Source organism: Coenobita brevimanus, chromosome 71, assembly GCF_032717465.1.
Source record: "Coenobita brevimanus isolate Jiangsu-jjx chromosome 71, ASM3271746v2, whole genome shotgun sequence".
NCBI classification, from domain to species: Eukaryota; Metazoa; Arthropoda; class Malacostraca; order Decapoda; family Coenobitidae; genus Coenobita; species Coenobita brevimanus.
Window position 1 is genome coordinate 28,831,031 of NC_137024.1, and position 15,170 is coordinate 28,846,200.

Below are 15,170 nucleotides of genomic sequence, written 5' to 3' on the forward strand. Positions count from 1 at the left end.
GAGGTTTAGTAGGAGGTAAAGGTCACAGGGCCCTTTGCATGGGGGTGAAAAAGTCCCTGAAGTCAGCAAGACGAAACATACTAACCCTCACTTCGGAAGATGAGAGTAAACTGATAAAGGAGGGCCGGGGTAGAGGCCTACTTAGGGGATATTCAGTGCTACCAATGTTAGCTCTTGAAACTGCTATGTCTAGCACTGAAATGATTGGCAGGAAATCTAGACAATACATTATAAATTAGGTAGTTCCAGGTGAATGTAAATATCACTTAGGCTTCTCCCTTCCCTCCTTACATGAATATTTATTACGAAAATAGATTATACGGCATATTTCAAGGGGAAAAAAACAGCGAAAATTAGCGAACGAGTGCACGTGAGGTGTTGTCAGGTGATAATTAGCCAATTCCAGGTGTATGGCACTCTCACTTACCTTATTTCTTTCTTGTATATATTATTTGGTATAAGAATAGGACATAGGGCTTATTTCAATGGACGAAATCAGTGAAAAATTCCAGGGAAGATTTACTTAGTGTAGCACGGCCGGGCAGGCGAGAGGATAGGGTAATGGAGGGGGGGTAGGGAGGGGAGTCAAGAACGGGGAGAAATGGCTAAATTGTCAACAATGGATGGGAGTACAGATGAGATTAGGAGTACTGACTAGTGTTGGACATTGGCAGTACTGATAGATGATACAAGCCCCCACTTGGAAGCCCGGGTGAATTCAAAATAACACAGAATCACAAAAGCGACGCCCCGCGGTATGATCCCTTGCTCCCAAGCGTCATGAAAGTGATGCCCCGCGGTTAAGGGGTTAAACTTGTTATGTTAGGTGTTTAACCCCTACACCGCGGGCTTGTTTACCAATGACTTGCGTGTCCTGCGGGGTTATTTGGGCTCAGACAGACTCTCAAAAAATATTTGCTAAAAATCAGTTATTAGTCCTAGAATAATAAAATTATATATGCTTATAGCACATACCCTCAGCTTTCTTCTGGAATGATTGTTGAGCCTTCGTCAGTTTCCGTAGGACTTGTGGAGACCTCTGAAGTAGGGTAACTAAGTCTCCACTTTACACTTCCCGACAACCCGTTATATGATTACCACAGCCAGATACAAACACTATAAACACTATTCTACCATTTTCAAGTAGTTTGGGATCCATACTAAAAAAAAAAAACAGTGTGAAAGCAATGGAAATTACGAGCGCGTCTGATCGCCGCACTTGCGCTAGTTCGCTCTAGGTACTCTGTCATTTATTATTCATAAAACCCCTCACACTTTATATTTCTGTTACTATATCACACTTATATATATCTGGAGTCTTTCTCCATAAGTTTCCTTCAGTCGTATTATTTTATTGTCACTGAAGTCATTCTATTTTTCAGTCAGTAAAATACGTAGAGAGCCACGGATTCACTCTCACTGTTATAACATAAATTATTTGTACTCATATTCTTATATTACTAATTACTTACATTACTAATTACATTTTCTATTCTATTTTCAATATTTACCCTTCTGTTTTACTTACAATATGTTATTCACTGTCACTTTCAGTAAGATAAAACTATAATACACTGTTCAATCATATGAACTGAACATCCATTGCTTTCACCTGCTATTTACACATTATTTACACATTATTTCCAAATAATTCTGCTTCCACACTTGCACTGTTAGAACTGCTTCTGGCTGTGATAATCGAAGAAGCAGGTTACACAGAGGGGAATCTGGCATTCAGCGCACTGCCAAGAGGTGCGTTTATGCTCAGGTGTGCGGCGTGTGGTATGCGCACATACCTGACACCTGCGAATCGCAGCCTTCCTTTTCCCTGTGGCAGGCATTAGCTCAAGTCTGTGCCGCTCCATATACGCCCTCTGCTCAAGTCGGTCGGGAAGTGTAACTGGATGGCGCCTTGGAGTTGCTGCTTGCACCTTACCATATTTTTCCAGCAGCTGCTGGACACAAGTCCTGGCAAACAACCTCAGGGAGAAGGACTTGGGTGGCTTTACCTTCATCTTGTACAGGACGAAGGCGTTCAGCATCGTCATATCTATGAGATGCAGAAAAACTTTCCTGTACCACCTAGTATTCTTCCTGAGGCAGTCGATCTCACCAATCATCATGTCGGACTTGTCCACCAGCCGCATGTTTATATTATAGTCCAACACAGCATCAGGTTTCATCACAGGTTCGCCTGTCCTACGGTCGACCTTCCCACTGTCTCTCATCTCCCCCTTATGTACGGTGGTGAGCATGTGCACGACTCTCTTGTCATGCCACCGTATTGCCAGCATCTTCTCATACTTGCGTAGGTGCACGTCTCCTCGCTGCGAGTTTCCCGCCTCTGGGAATTTGGGGAAGTTGGCACGATTACTTTTCACAGTGCCGCAGGAGCCAATGCCGTGCTCAGAAAGGTATTTGGCAAGTTTCGGTGCTGTATAGTAGTTGTCTGTATACAGCACATGATTCCCACCAAAATACTTTTCTAGGAGCACTTTCACTACACAGCCTGAGAAGTCAAGGGGGTGTGTTTTATCGAGATCGACAGTGCTGGCTGAATGTATGACGGAGTCAAGGATGTACCCCGTCTTACAGTCGCACAGTACAAAGAACTTAATTCCAAAGCGATGGCGTTTGCTTGGAATGTACTGGACAAACCGAAGACGTCCTCTGAACAGAACCAAGGACTCATCAATGACAACCTTCTGAAATGGGTGGAAGAATGACATGAACTTATCCTTCATTCTGTTCAGAATCTCCCGGATCTTCCAGAGTGGGTCGGTTTGGGAAGGTACATCATTATCGGCAAAGTGCAGGTTTCCCATGATGTTCCGGAAGCGATCTCTGGCCATGTACTTGTTGAAGGTCGGTGATGGTAGTAAGGGGTCCATGGACCAGTATTCTTCCAACTCATGCTTCTTGGAGTGTGGCATAAGAAGCATGAGGGCAAAGAACACATACAGCTCCTGCACTCCCAGCATGGTCCACTGTTGCATCTTGGCTGCACCTGTACCACTAGCAGCACGTTGTGATTCGAACCTGTTGGTCTCATCACATATGTGCTGCATGACTTCGTCATCTAGGAAGACCAAAAGGTAGTCGACACACTCAGCATTTTCGTCCATAGTGAAGGCAGGCTGAACTCCTGACGAGCTCTCATCGAAAACCAGGTTTTCGGGGACAAAATCTGACCCTTCCGTCCACGCGAAGGCGTCCAGGATTCCCTGGCGTGGCGGTGGAGGGATGGTGGTGGTGGTGGTGGAGGTTGGCTGAGAGGGAGGCTTATCTCTGTCAAGGTCACTCGCACTGACCCTAGGTTGCCGTACAGCACTAGCAGCCCTTACCCTACTAGCTACACTACTTTTCACTCTCTTAGATCTACCTCTACCTCTACGGCCGGCCTTCACTGTTGATGCTGGTGGTGACTCCAACGACGAAGACTCCGGAGATAACTCAGCCGATGATGATGACGAGATGAGTAAACCGGGGCTTGGGGAACAGGGAGGTGAATGCTCTCATGACTCATGGCGGGCTGGGTCACGTGGGGGCATTGTTCTGGGGCTAACACGCCGCCTTTTCACTCCCTTCCCAAATTCTTTTCCTTCCTGCACTAAAGGCTCCTTTCCCTTGGAGCTAGACACAGATTCACTGGTAGGAGCACTTGTTGTCGCTGTTTCTGGCGCGATAACTTCACCCGGCTCATCACACGATTCACCGGAATCGTCAAAATCGCTGTCCATTATTAGTGCCACTGCAGAGTCACTGAGGCCTTTCCTGCTTGCCTCAACACTTTTCTTGGGGGTAGAGGTCACGGGGCCCTTTGCAATGGGCGCAGAAGTGGCAGGAATGGCGGGGCGCGAGTGCGACATGTTGTCTCTGCAGTGGAGGACAAGGAACTAAATGCCGTGGCTTATCTGAGAAGGGAAGGGTTGACAATGACACTTTAGGCTGACTGCTGCTAACTTACAGGCTAATTTTTTATAGGTAGAAAATCTCGGCAATAAATAAAGAAATAGGTAGTTCCAGGTGAATGTAAATGTCAATTAGGATTCTCCCTTCCTTTCTGATATATATTTTTATTACAGACATCGATTACAAGGCATAAATCAAAGGGGAAATTACCGTGGTAATGTAGCGAATGAATGCACGTGAGGTTTTGTCAGGTGATAATTAGGCAATTTCTGGAGTATAACACTATCACTTACCTGGTTTTTTTTTTGGTATATATTATTGGGTAAAAATATAGGGCATAGGGCTTATTTCAATGGATGAAATCTGTGTAAAAAGAAGGGGGAAATTTACGTAGCGCAGCGCGGTGTGGGAGGTGAGAGGAGAGGGTAATGGAGGGCAGGTAGGGAGGGGAGTCACGAAGGGGGTAAATTATCTGAGAAGGGAAGGGTTGACAATGACACTTTAGGCTTACTGCTGCTAAATTACATGCTAATTTTTTATAGGTAGAAAATCTCGGCAATAAATAAAGAAATAGGTAGTTCCAGGTGAATGTAAATGTCAATTAGGATTCTCCCTTCCTTTCTGATATATATTTTTATTACAGACATCGATTACAAGGCATAAATCAAAGGGGAAATTACCGTGGTAATGTAGCGAATGAATGCACGTGAGGTGTCAGGTGATAATTAGCCAATTTATGGAGTATAACACTATCACTTACCTTTTTTTTTTTGGTATATATTATTGGGTAAAAATATAGGGCATAGGGCTTATTTCAATGGATGAAATCTGTGGAAAGAGAAGGGGGAAATTTCCGTAGCGCAGCGCGGCGTGGGAGGTGAGAGGAGAGGGTAATGGAGGGCAGGTAGGGAGGGGAGTCACGAAGGGGGTAAAATAGCTAAAATGTCAACAATGGATGGGAGTACAGATGAGATTTGGAGTGCTGACTAGTGTTGGACATTGGCAGTACTGATATATGATACAAGCCACCACTTGAGAGCCCGGGATAATTCAAAATAACACAGAATCACAAAAGTGACGCCCCGCAGTATGATCCATTGTAGCCGAGCGTCACGAAAGTGACGCCCCGCGGTTAAGGGGTTAAGGGGCGGCTTCCCGTCCTTAGAACGCCTAGAGTGCAGCTGGGTTTCCTTCTAGACCAGAGCTTAGACAAACAAGAGAGGGCCAGGGCACAAAAACACAGGGCAACAACCTTACACGTATATTGACAAATTCATCTACTGTGGAACAGGTAGACAATCTTACACAATCTCACAGGCAAAATCAATACATAGGCTGGGATTGGTGGGTAGAGTATTGCACAGGATACTAGATGTACAGGAGTCTAAGTCTGGTTCAGGAGGGCAAAGGCATTATTACACTGTCCGTGGTAAGGAGGTACCATTGTGAGGCGTTCACTGTTCCGGTACTAAGTTCACAGACTAAGTACAGGAGGGTGTTACTAACTCTGCACAAGGGAGGGGGGGGTAATTTATGACACTAGGTTACAGGCACAGTTACAGGGGGGGTTCACTGTCTATATATTCACGGCCTGTTCTTTTTACACTTATTGTCTTATGTTCTTGTTTGGCATCACTGTATACGTATAGCTTGATTTCACTGGGGTGCCTGTTCTTTCACACTCACTGGTCCCTGTCTTTTTTGGGCCTCACTGCACACTGATATCACGGTAAATTCACTCTCGTGCCTCCAGTGCTGGCCTCACTGTTCACTGTAAATTCACTGTCTTTAGGTCCACTTTGTTTCACTGGGGGAAGGGGAGCTCCAGGGCTTACAACTCTCGGCCTGGGGTAGGTGGAGGCCCTGTGGGAGTCCCTTCATCCCACAGCCACAGGACCACTTTCAGGGGCGTTGCCTCTCGGCTGGGGCTCGGGCTGTGTGTGACGAAGGGTCCCTCGCTGTCGGGGCTGGGGACTAGAGTCTGGCCCTTGGGACTGGGGCCAAACAGGCGTTGGAGGCACTCACTCAGGCGCCTGGTGGAGGACGGGCGTCGCCTTCGTTGGGGTGGGGAGTGGGCCTGCTTGGGGGTCAGGGGGACGTCCTTGGAGGGGCGCCAGCTGCAGTCTCCTGCTGGAGGCGCCGCCGTCAGGGCTGGGCTGCGGCGGCGTCCCTTGCTGGAGTCCTTCAGGTGGGTGCCTTCTTCCTCCGGCTGGAGGGAGAATTACCTCGGGGACAGTGCAGGGCCGCTTCACCAATCCTCAGGGCAGTGGTCCTCCTCCCGGAGGTTGTCTCGGTCTGGGTGGACAGGAGGGTAATCTGTGCTCCAGCCAGAGGGCAGGACTGAGCACAGCTTAACGTCTCGTTGTGGAGTCACAGGGGGTGAGAGACTCTGACGTCTCTCCCTGGCGCGGCTACCGGCCGTCGCTGGGATCCCTTGGGCAACAGACAGAGGGCAGCTACAGGCCGTCCCTTCATTGTCGGCATGGCTACAGGCCGTCGCCAGGGCCTGACTCCCTGTTGGGAACACAGGCGATGTGCAGCTACCGGCCATCACCTGCCTGTCAGTGCAGCTACTGGCCATCACCAAAGTCCCACAAGGAGGGCGATGTGCAGGAGAGAAGTGGCTACAAGCCATCTCCTCCCTACGGGCGCAGCTACAGGCTTTCACCAGTGTTATGCCCTCCGAGGCAACTACAGAAGGAGAGGGGATGTACTGGTCTCTCCCCAGCGTGGCTACAGGCCATCACTGGTCTCTGTAGGGGGTGTGAGCATTACTAGGCGGAGTGGCTACAGACCGTCTCCTAATTACAGTAGTGGCCCAGCTACAGGCTGTGGCCTTTTTTGGGTGCGGCTACAGGCCGTGGCCCTTTTTTCAGAGTGGCTACAGGCTATCTCTTTTATCTCTGAGCGGCTACAGGCCATCTCAAGTAAAGCATGGCTACCAGCCGTCACTGGGGTGCTGCTCGGAATTGTTAGGCCAGTTCCACCCCGATCTTGTTGGTGGTCAGCTCACCCAGAAGGTAGTGTACTTTGACTAAGGTGGTGGCGGCAGTTGAGTTCCGAGGAATAGGGGCGTGGTGCCTGGGTGAACTTATGACCATATTGCCCGGGCGCGTTCTGCGCACTGTCTAGCCCTCCGTGTCCTCCTCCTGGAGATATGGTGGCGGCCTGTGCTGCCACAGCCGGCATTTTAAAACTCAATTTAATGAAGGGATATTGGCAAGTTCCCCTCACAGAAACGGCCCCAGAAGTTTCCTGTTTTGTGGTTGGTGGCAATACTTATATATGAAAAGTCATGCCCTATGGTATAAAGAATGCTTCCGCCACCTTCCAGAGGCTGATGAATGATCTCACCAAGGACCTGAAGGGATGTGTTACGTTAATTGATGATGTGGTTGTTTTTAGTAACTACTGGGAGGAACACTTAAACTAACTAGATGCCTTTCTGGGGAGACTGTCCTCTGCTAACTTAGTGCTTAATTTAAATGTGAATTTGTAAAAACGCAAATAGAGTACTCATGCTATGTGACTGGATTAGACCAAATGAGCCCACCTGATGTTAAAGTTCAGGCCATTGTCAACTCCCCCCAACCCAAAAATAAGAGAGTTGCAGCGTTTCTCGGGTATGGTAGGGTACTATAGATGTTTTGTCCTGAATTTTTCTGATCCTGTAGCTCCTTCACAGATATATTAAGAAAAGGAGTTAAGTATGGGTGGAAGTTAGAATGTGAGGATGCCTTTTCTAAAGTTAAAATCATTCTATCAAGTCACCCTGTGCTTCAAGCTTCAAGTTTTAATAAATCTTTTAAATTAGCCGTTGATGCCAGTGGCCTAGGGATCTACGCAGTTTTGCTTCAGGATAATGATCAAGGTTTTGAGATGCCTGTGTGCTATTTTAGCAAAAAAATTAATAAGACCCAGAGAAATTATTCAGCTGTTGAGAAAGACTTAGTCTGCAACACTTATCTGTTTATGTTGATCCAGGGTCAGGTGATGTGGTAGTGTACAGTGATTACCACCCTCTGAAATTTTTGCCCCGATTTAAGGACAAAAATCTTAGATTGACCCGCTGGGCCCTATTTCTTCAAGAATACACCCTAGAGGTTCGACGTGTAAAATGTGTTACTAATATTTCAGTACATTGCCTGTCCAGGATTTGAATTTGTATGGTACCCAGAAATTTCCCCTTGGTAAATTTCTTCCCCCAAGAAGGGAGGTGTCACTGATGTAGCTACCCAGTAACAAATTGGTGAAATAGAAGAGGTGAAGATAATGTAGGGAGACAGGCAATTAGCGGATAAATCTAAAACATCTTTGAAAGTTTTTGTGTTTACCACTCTACAGGCTTCTTGTATGCATCTTATCTGTATTGTTTCATCCAAACTGAAAATCCTTTATCATTCTTTTTCTGTTTTGCCCTCGCCTTTTGCTTGTCATTTTTAATTACTTTTCTTTCCTTTTCAAGTTGCTTTACATTGAGTGATAAGCCTTATGGTTCCCAGCAAGCCAGAAAAATACATACGGTGCTGGTTGGTAACCATATAACTAACCCATACGTGCTCCCTATGTGTCAGCATGTGGGTTGATGTAGTGTAATTAGTGCCCCTCCCTGTAACACAACAAACTCAAAGACAAACGGCCACTTTTTACAGGATCTTGGTGTCTAGCCATAGAGTAGATTGATAGATTATCCAGAATAAAGTAAGCCTTCATTGTACAATACTTAAAGGGTTGATGAAAATTATTTCTAATCAGTACAGTCTGCAGGATCACTCCCAAGCTGCATAAAACTGTCTGGTAGTAGCCAGAATATTGTCAGTTAGTTCATTAAGATTTATTTAAGCAGTTACGAAAGTGTGCTGTGCAATATACTGCAAACCCTTGCGAAGTTAGGCTCGATAAAGCTGAAAGTTCGTTAAATCCAAGGGTCCCCCAGCTCTCAGGTGGGAACCCAAAGCTTGTTATAAAAAAAAAAAATGAGTTCAGTATCTAATACTAAAAATGAAAACTATGTCTATTTTACACTAACTTGGCTCATAATTTTTGCCATTTTGCAGCACATTTCACAACCTTGTCATAGCCCTTCTTCATGACTAGCACTGTATTTCTACAAGTTATTACAACTCATCAGTCACAATGGGGAGAGGGCAATTTCAGGCCAGGTTGGAGTAAAAAAGGATAGGACATGGTTCAGAGGTGCCATATAATACACCCCATTTAACAACTACTGATCAGTATTCAGCAGTCAGAAAAAAGTTTGGTGGGCTGAGAGGCTACTGGAAGAGCTGCATGATGTGTCCCATTTAACGACCATTGTTCAGTATAGTCGAAAAAGATTGGTGGGCTCTGAGGTGTTTATTAAATCCAAAATCCATTCTGTCGAGGTTCATTATCGCAAGAGTCTACTACTGACCTGAACCCAATAGTTATTTCTTATAATTCAAAAATGCTATGCAGGATCTTCAGGGTTCAACTTCTTGAACACAGAACACGTGCACAGATTTGGGTTCTTTTGTTCAGGATCGGGGAAGAGCATGCAACAAAGGAATAAAGCTCAAACACGGGCTAACCAATCTTACACGTATATTACCTTACAAAAACACAATGGACTGCTCAAAACATGTAATACAATACAACACTAATTGGTACACAAGTGGAACACAGAGACTAAATCACAGGTAGGTGCAGGTGGCGGCCAGGTGTGGGAGGAGGGCTGTCCGGGGTGCACTCTCGGAAGAGGCACTTGTCTCAGGCTGAGTAGTCAGGTGTCCAGTGTGGGCTGAAGGACAGCGTTGTGGGTGGCCCTCTCCTGGAGTGTGGGGGCCCTCGGGACTGGGGCCATATAGGGCCAGTAGGCGTGCTGCTCGGTGCCTGCCCTTGGAAGTGGTGGGAGTCCTGGTGGAGGGTCCGGGCTGGTCCTGGCTTGGGACTGTCAGGGCACCCTTTGAGGGTCAGGGACTGTGCTCTCATTGGGAAGGGGAGGCCATCAGGGGCTGCCTGCTGCTGCTCGCTCCCAGGGAGTCTGACAGCTGCTGGGGGCGTCGAGGGCTCGGCTGCAGGGACAGGACGCCCAGGCTCATGACAGGTCCACTCCAGACATCCTCCAAACAGAACTCTGTAGGAGAGCAGTCTCCACCCCTAGTATTATGGGGGGAGTGTGAGGGGCATCTCGCTTGGCCTCTGGAGGGGCAGGCCAAGCCAGGGACGCTGCCCTCGGCAGCAGCCTCTGGGATTGTGGAGGAGGGAAGACCAGTGGTCATTCCCTCAGCTTGGCAAGTCCGGTGGACATTGCCGGAACTCCACTTCGGGGCAGTGGAAGGAGATGTGTTGGATACTCCCTCTGCCTAGCAAGTCCGGTGGACATTACCAAGGCTCCTGGATTAGTGGAGGATGGAAGTCCAGCAGACGTGCCTCCCACCCGGCTAGTCCAGTGGACGTTACTGGGGCACCACTCATCCTGGGGGCAGCAGGGAGTGGAAGTCCACTGGACTTTCCTGCTCCTGCGGTAAGTCTGGTGGATGTTACCGAGGTCCTGCTGCAGGGGGAAAGTCGCAGCTGAGGGGAATCCGGTGGAAGTCCCCCTCTATGGCAGGTCCAGTGGACTCTACCAAGGCTCTGCTCCCTTCCCTGGGAGGACAGGTGGGGGAAGTCTGGTGGACATTCCTCCAACGGCAAGTCCAGTGGATGTGACCGTACCCCTGCTGCCGTAGGTGGGTGGCAGAAGAGGGAGATCTAGTGGCAAGTCCGGTGGTCATTACCGAGGGCCTACGTGGGAACTTATAGAAACAAGTCCCACCCCGAGTCTGGTGAGTGCTGTCCTGGTTGGAGGGTAATGCACCTGGGCAATGCACTTCCTGCTGGTGTGGCTGGGTGGAAGAGGGGCATATGGTAGCGGGGGACATGGGCTGGTGTGGCTCGGGGCTCCTGTGCACCTCCCCGTGGCCTCCTCTTGAGGTGGGTGTCTTGCCCTCCCAGGGGTCTCCTCTTTGGGTGGGTATTTCACCACCGTCATGGGGGTGAAAATCAAGCCCTGTGATTGGAGGTGGTAGGTATCAGAAGTGGATGTCCGGTGGGAGGGCGTGAGGTGGTGGAGTAGATCTGTCCAGTGGCGTGTAGGGTGGTTCAGCTCCTGGTGGGGGTTATAGATCTGACTTCTAGGGTGGAGGTGTGGTGTGTCTGCTGTAGGTGGATCAGCTGAGACATTCCTTTCAGCTTGCGTTTGCTTCCTCCGGCAGGAGTCCACAGGATGTGCTTGATATTCATCTTGGGTGGCAAGGAGTAAGGTGAGTGACCTGTGACTGTCGGCTGCAGATTGGGGATGAGTGAGGTCGCCCTGCTTTTATGAGGTCGTGGGAGGGTTGCCTCAATTTGCTTGGTAGGCCGGGCTACTGGAATTTTCCATTCCATGTGGTGTATTTTTAGGGTAAGGGGGGAGGTGTTGGGTGTGGGAGGTGTGGTGGAGGTTCATGTGGGTTGTGTGGGTGGTGGTGAGGGCATTTGGGCGTACCTGGCAGGTGGGCAAGATAGGCGTCCTGATCTGGTTGTGGTGGTGGTTAGTACAGGCATAGGTGGTGAAGAGGTGCGTTGTGTGTTACTTGGGTGGGCATGGGTGGTTTGAAGCTAGGGCAGTGGGGTTGTGATGTGGGATGCTGGAGGATGGGGAAGTGGTGTGGAGCCTGGAATGGGGCGTGGGGATGGAGTGAGTGGATGAAGGTGGGGGACGTGCATTGTCCGGTGCTGGGAGTGGCGGTAGTGTGGGCAGGAGATGGGGTGGGGAGGGTGGCGTGGTAGTGGAGGCGGGTGTGTGAGGTGAGGTTGCCGGAGGTGAGTGAGGGGTCTGAGGAGGTGAGTGGTTGGAGGGGGGAGTGGTGGGAGAGGTGACTGTGGAGGGGGAGCTGGGTGAGGGTGAGGAGAAAGATGTGAAATAACAAGGGTATGAGTCAGCGCTGTGATCAGGTGGTGGGGTGGCGCACTGGGCAGGAGGGCAAGGGTGGCAGAGTGGTGGAGTTGGAGATGAATGAAAAGGGAGCACGTGGTGGTTTCGGTAGATGCTGGTGGTGGTGTGATATTGCACGATCACTTGGTGGGAGTTAGGGACTTTTACGATTGTGAAAGGCCCCATGTATCATGGTGATAACTTGTTCAGGGCTGGTAGTCTGGCCACCATGATGGAGTCGCCCGGTTTGTAGGGGCTAGTTGCAGTGGCGTCAGTTTGAGGTCCTGGGTGTTTTGGAGGTGTAGTCTTCATTTGAGATGGTGTAGGGGGTCAGAGATGGTGGAGGTGGTGGGTGGTTGCAAGTGGTGGTGGAGTGGCAGGAGGAATGGCGCCTTGCTGGACACTTGCTCGTGTGGGGTGATGCTGTCCTCGCGTGGGCGGGAGGTCATCCCCCATTGCACGATCTTTATGTGGGCTGGCCAGTCTTCATTTTGTGTTTCCTGGATTCTGGTTCGCACTTGGTTGAATGCAATATGGTGGCTTCTCTCACAAATGCCATTTCCATGAGGCCAGTACGGGAAGGAATGGGAGATGTTGTACCCGAATATTTCAGCGAGCTCCGTCCATATCCTGCTGGTGAACTCTGGGGCATTGTCAGAGTGGAGAGCCTGGGGAATGTCGAAATACGGGAATACATGGTGGACTAGGGTGTCTGCCACGGAGATGGCACGGTGTTCTTTGGCTGGACAGGCAATCAGAAATTTAGAATCAGTGTCGACAATGTGATAATGTATTTATAGCCTGATTTGGTGGGAAGGGGCCTGACCATGTCCACCGAGAGGAGCTGTCATGGCTTACTGGCGAGGATGCTTCCAGATGGGCCTGGTTTCCTGGTGGTGTCTTTCCCAAGCACACATACTCAGTAGGCTTGAGCAACTTGCTTGGCTAGGTGGGAGGGGTTCGGTGTCCAGTAGATGTCACTGAAAATCTGTAGGAGTTTCTTGGTTTCGAGGTGCATACGACTAACTGAGTGTAAATGGGTCAGGTTGTCTAGGGCTGTGTCTGGGTTGAGGGCTATGTGTCCTGAGTGTGTGCACAGGTGGTTGCTGTTCCGCAGAAGTTTGGAGAATATGTGGGGTGAAATCCAGTCGGACTGGTCTTTCTCTTGCCATTGCTGTAGGAGGCTGGGGATGGCATGGATGGAGTTGATGGGTATTCTGGATAGGGTGTCGGCCTTTGAATGTACTGTAATTTCCCTGGCTGATATGCTATATCGAAGTTGAACTCCTCAAGGGCTTCCCTCCACCTGATGATTTGGGCATTTTGGGTTTCTGATTTCCAACCACTGGAGGGACTGGTGGTTAGTGATTATGGTGACGTGGGTGCCGGACAGGTAAGCCTGGAAATATTCCAGAGCCCAGGTGATGCCCAGGCATTCCTGCTTGGTGGCGGCATAATTTTATTTGGCCTGGTTAAGGGTGTGGCTGGCACAGGCGATGATGTGTTCCCACCCTTCTTGGACTTGAGCCAGGACGGCACCAATCACTACTAAAGATACGTTGGTGTACAGGCGAAAAGGCAGGGTGTAATCAGGGAATGCGACTATTGGAGCGGTGATCAGTTTGTTTTTGAGGGTGTTGAACACCTGTATGCGGTCTTCGGTCCAGGTGAAAGCTTCACTCTTCTTTGTCAAGTCGTGGAGTGGTTTTGCTATGTTTGCGAAACTCTTTACAAAACTCCGGTAGTTTGATGCGAGGCCGATGAAGGCATGGACTTTGTGGACGTCTCGGGGCAGGGGGAGGTCTGCGATGGCACGTAATTTATCTGGGTCAGGTGCTGTGCCCTCCTTGGAGATGATGTACCCCAGGAAGGAGACGCAACGTTGAGCTAGGACACACCTGGATGGCTTAAGCTTGAGCCCTACCTGCCGGATTCTGAGGAAAACTTAGTGGGAGTGGTCAGCCCAGGTCCGGCTGAAGATAATCACGTCTTCCAAGTATGCGAGGCATATCTCCCAGAGGAGGCTGCTGAGCACTGATTCCATCAGTCGGGAGAATGTCGCAGGGGCATTGCAGAGGCCGAAGGGGAGGACATTAAATTCATAGTGCTTCCCGTTACTCACAGAAAATGCTGTTTTGCCTCTCGTCGGGATGCACTGGGACCTGCCAGTATCCTGACTGCAGGTCGAGGGTGGAGAACCAGGATGCCCCATATAGGGAGTCGAGAGAGTCATTGATCCTGGGCAGGGGTGTGGCGTCCTTGGTAGTCACATCATTTAACCGCCTGTAGTCTACATAAAAACGCATGGTGCCATCTTTTTTTGCACTAGGGCAACAGAGGAGGACCAAGGACTGGTGGATGGAGATATGATGCCAGCATTTAGCATGTCCTGGTCCTGCCAGTCTTCCTTCACCTGTTGGTTAGGGTTTTTCCTCCTAGATGGTTGGCGTATAGGCGGTCCTGTGGTATCTCGTGGGACAGATACGTGGTGTGGCTGATGTCTGCTGGTCCCAACGAAAAGATGTCTTGGAAGTCCAGGACAAGGTGTCGAAGGCTGTCGGTTAGTTGTGATAAGAGGTGTTCAGGTATGGGGGGCAGGGCAGCCAGGGGAAAGGAGGGGGGAGAGGCGCACAGTTCAGCGTCCTCCATCTCACCGACTACTAATCCCTTGGGGGGGGTGAGGGGGATGGTGGAAATGTTGGTGATGCACACTGCTCCAATATGTGGGGGGGAGGAAGGTGGGGGACAACAGGCAGGAGGCGATGGCTCCCATCGGTAAAGTTTGGGGAGAATGGGATGGAGTTTCCAGTGGGTCGATGCAGGTGGAGCCAAGCCTCATGGTGGGGGGAGATGGTAAGGGTGGAGGCGATGGTGGCGGGGAAGGTGGTGGGTGGGGTGGTGAGGGGGAGGCTAAGGGTTGCAGGAGGTAGAATGTATGACATGATGGGGTGGGTAGGGGGGCAGGGAAGGGGGGGTGGTTGTGCACGTACAGTGTGGCTGAGAGGGGGGGATCTGGTGGTTTCCCGAAGTGGAGGCACTCTTTGTGGCAATTGGTGCTAGTGTGGAGTTTTTGTAGGATTTTCAGCCCCAGGTAGCCATCATATGCACGGCAGGTTGAGTCAGAGATAACAGATCGATGTTGAGTGGACACGTTTTGGTGGGTTTTGGCAAGTAGGGCCCGGGTCTCCCCACGTATGGGTAGGGGATCATCCCCCGAGTCTACAAGATGGGCAGAGGTGGGGAGGAGTGGGCCGAAAGCCGAGGAGTGACAGGAGTAAAACTGGTGGGAGAGGCAGGATCTGGCTGCTCCTGTATCAATCAG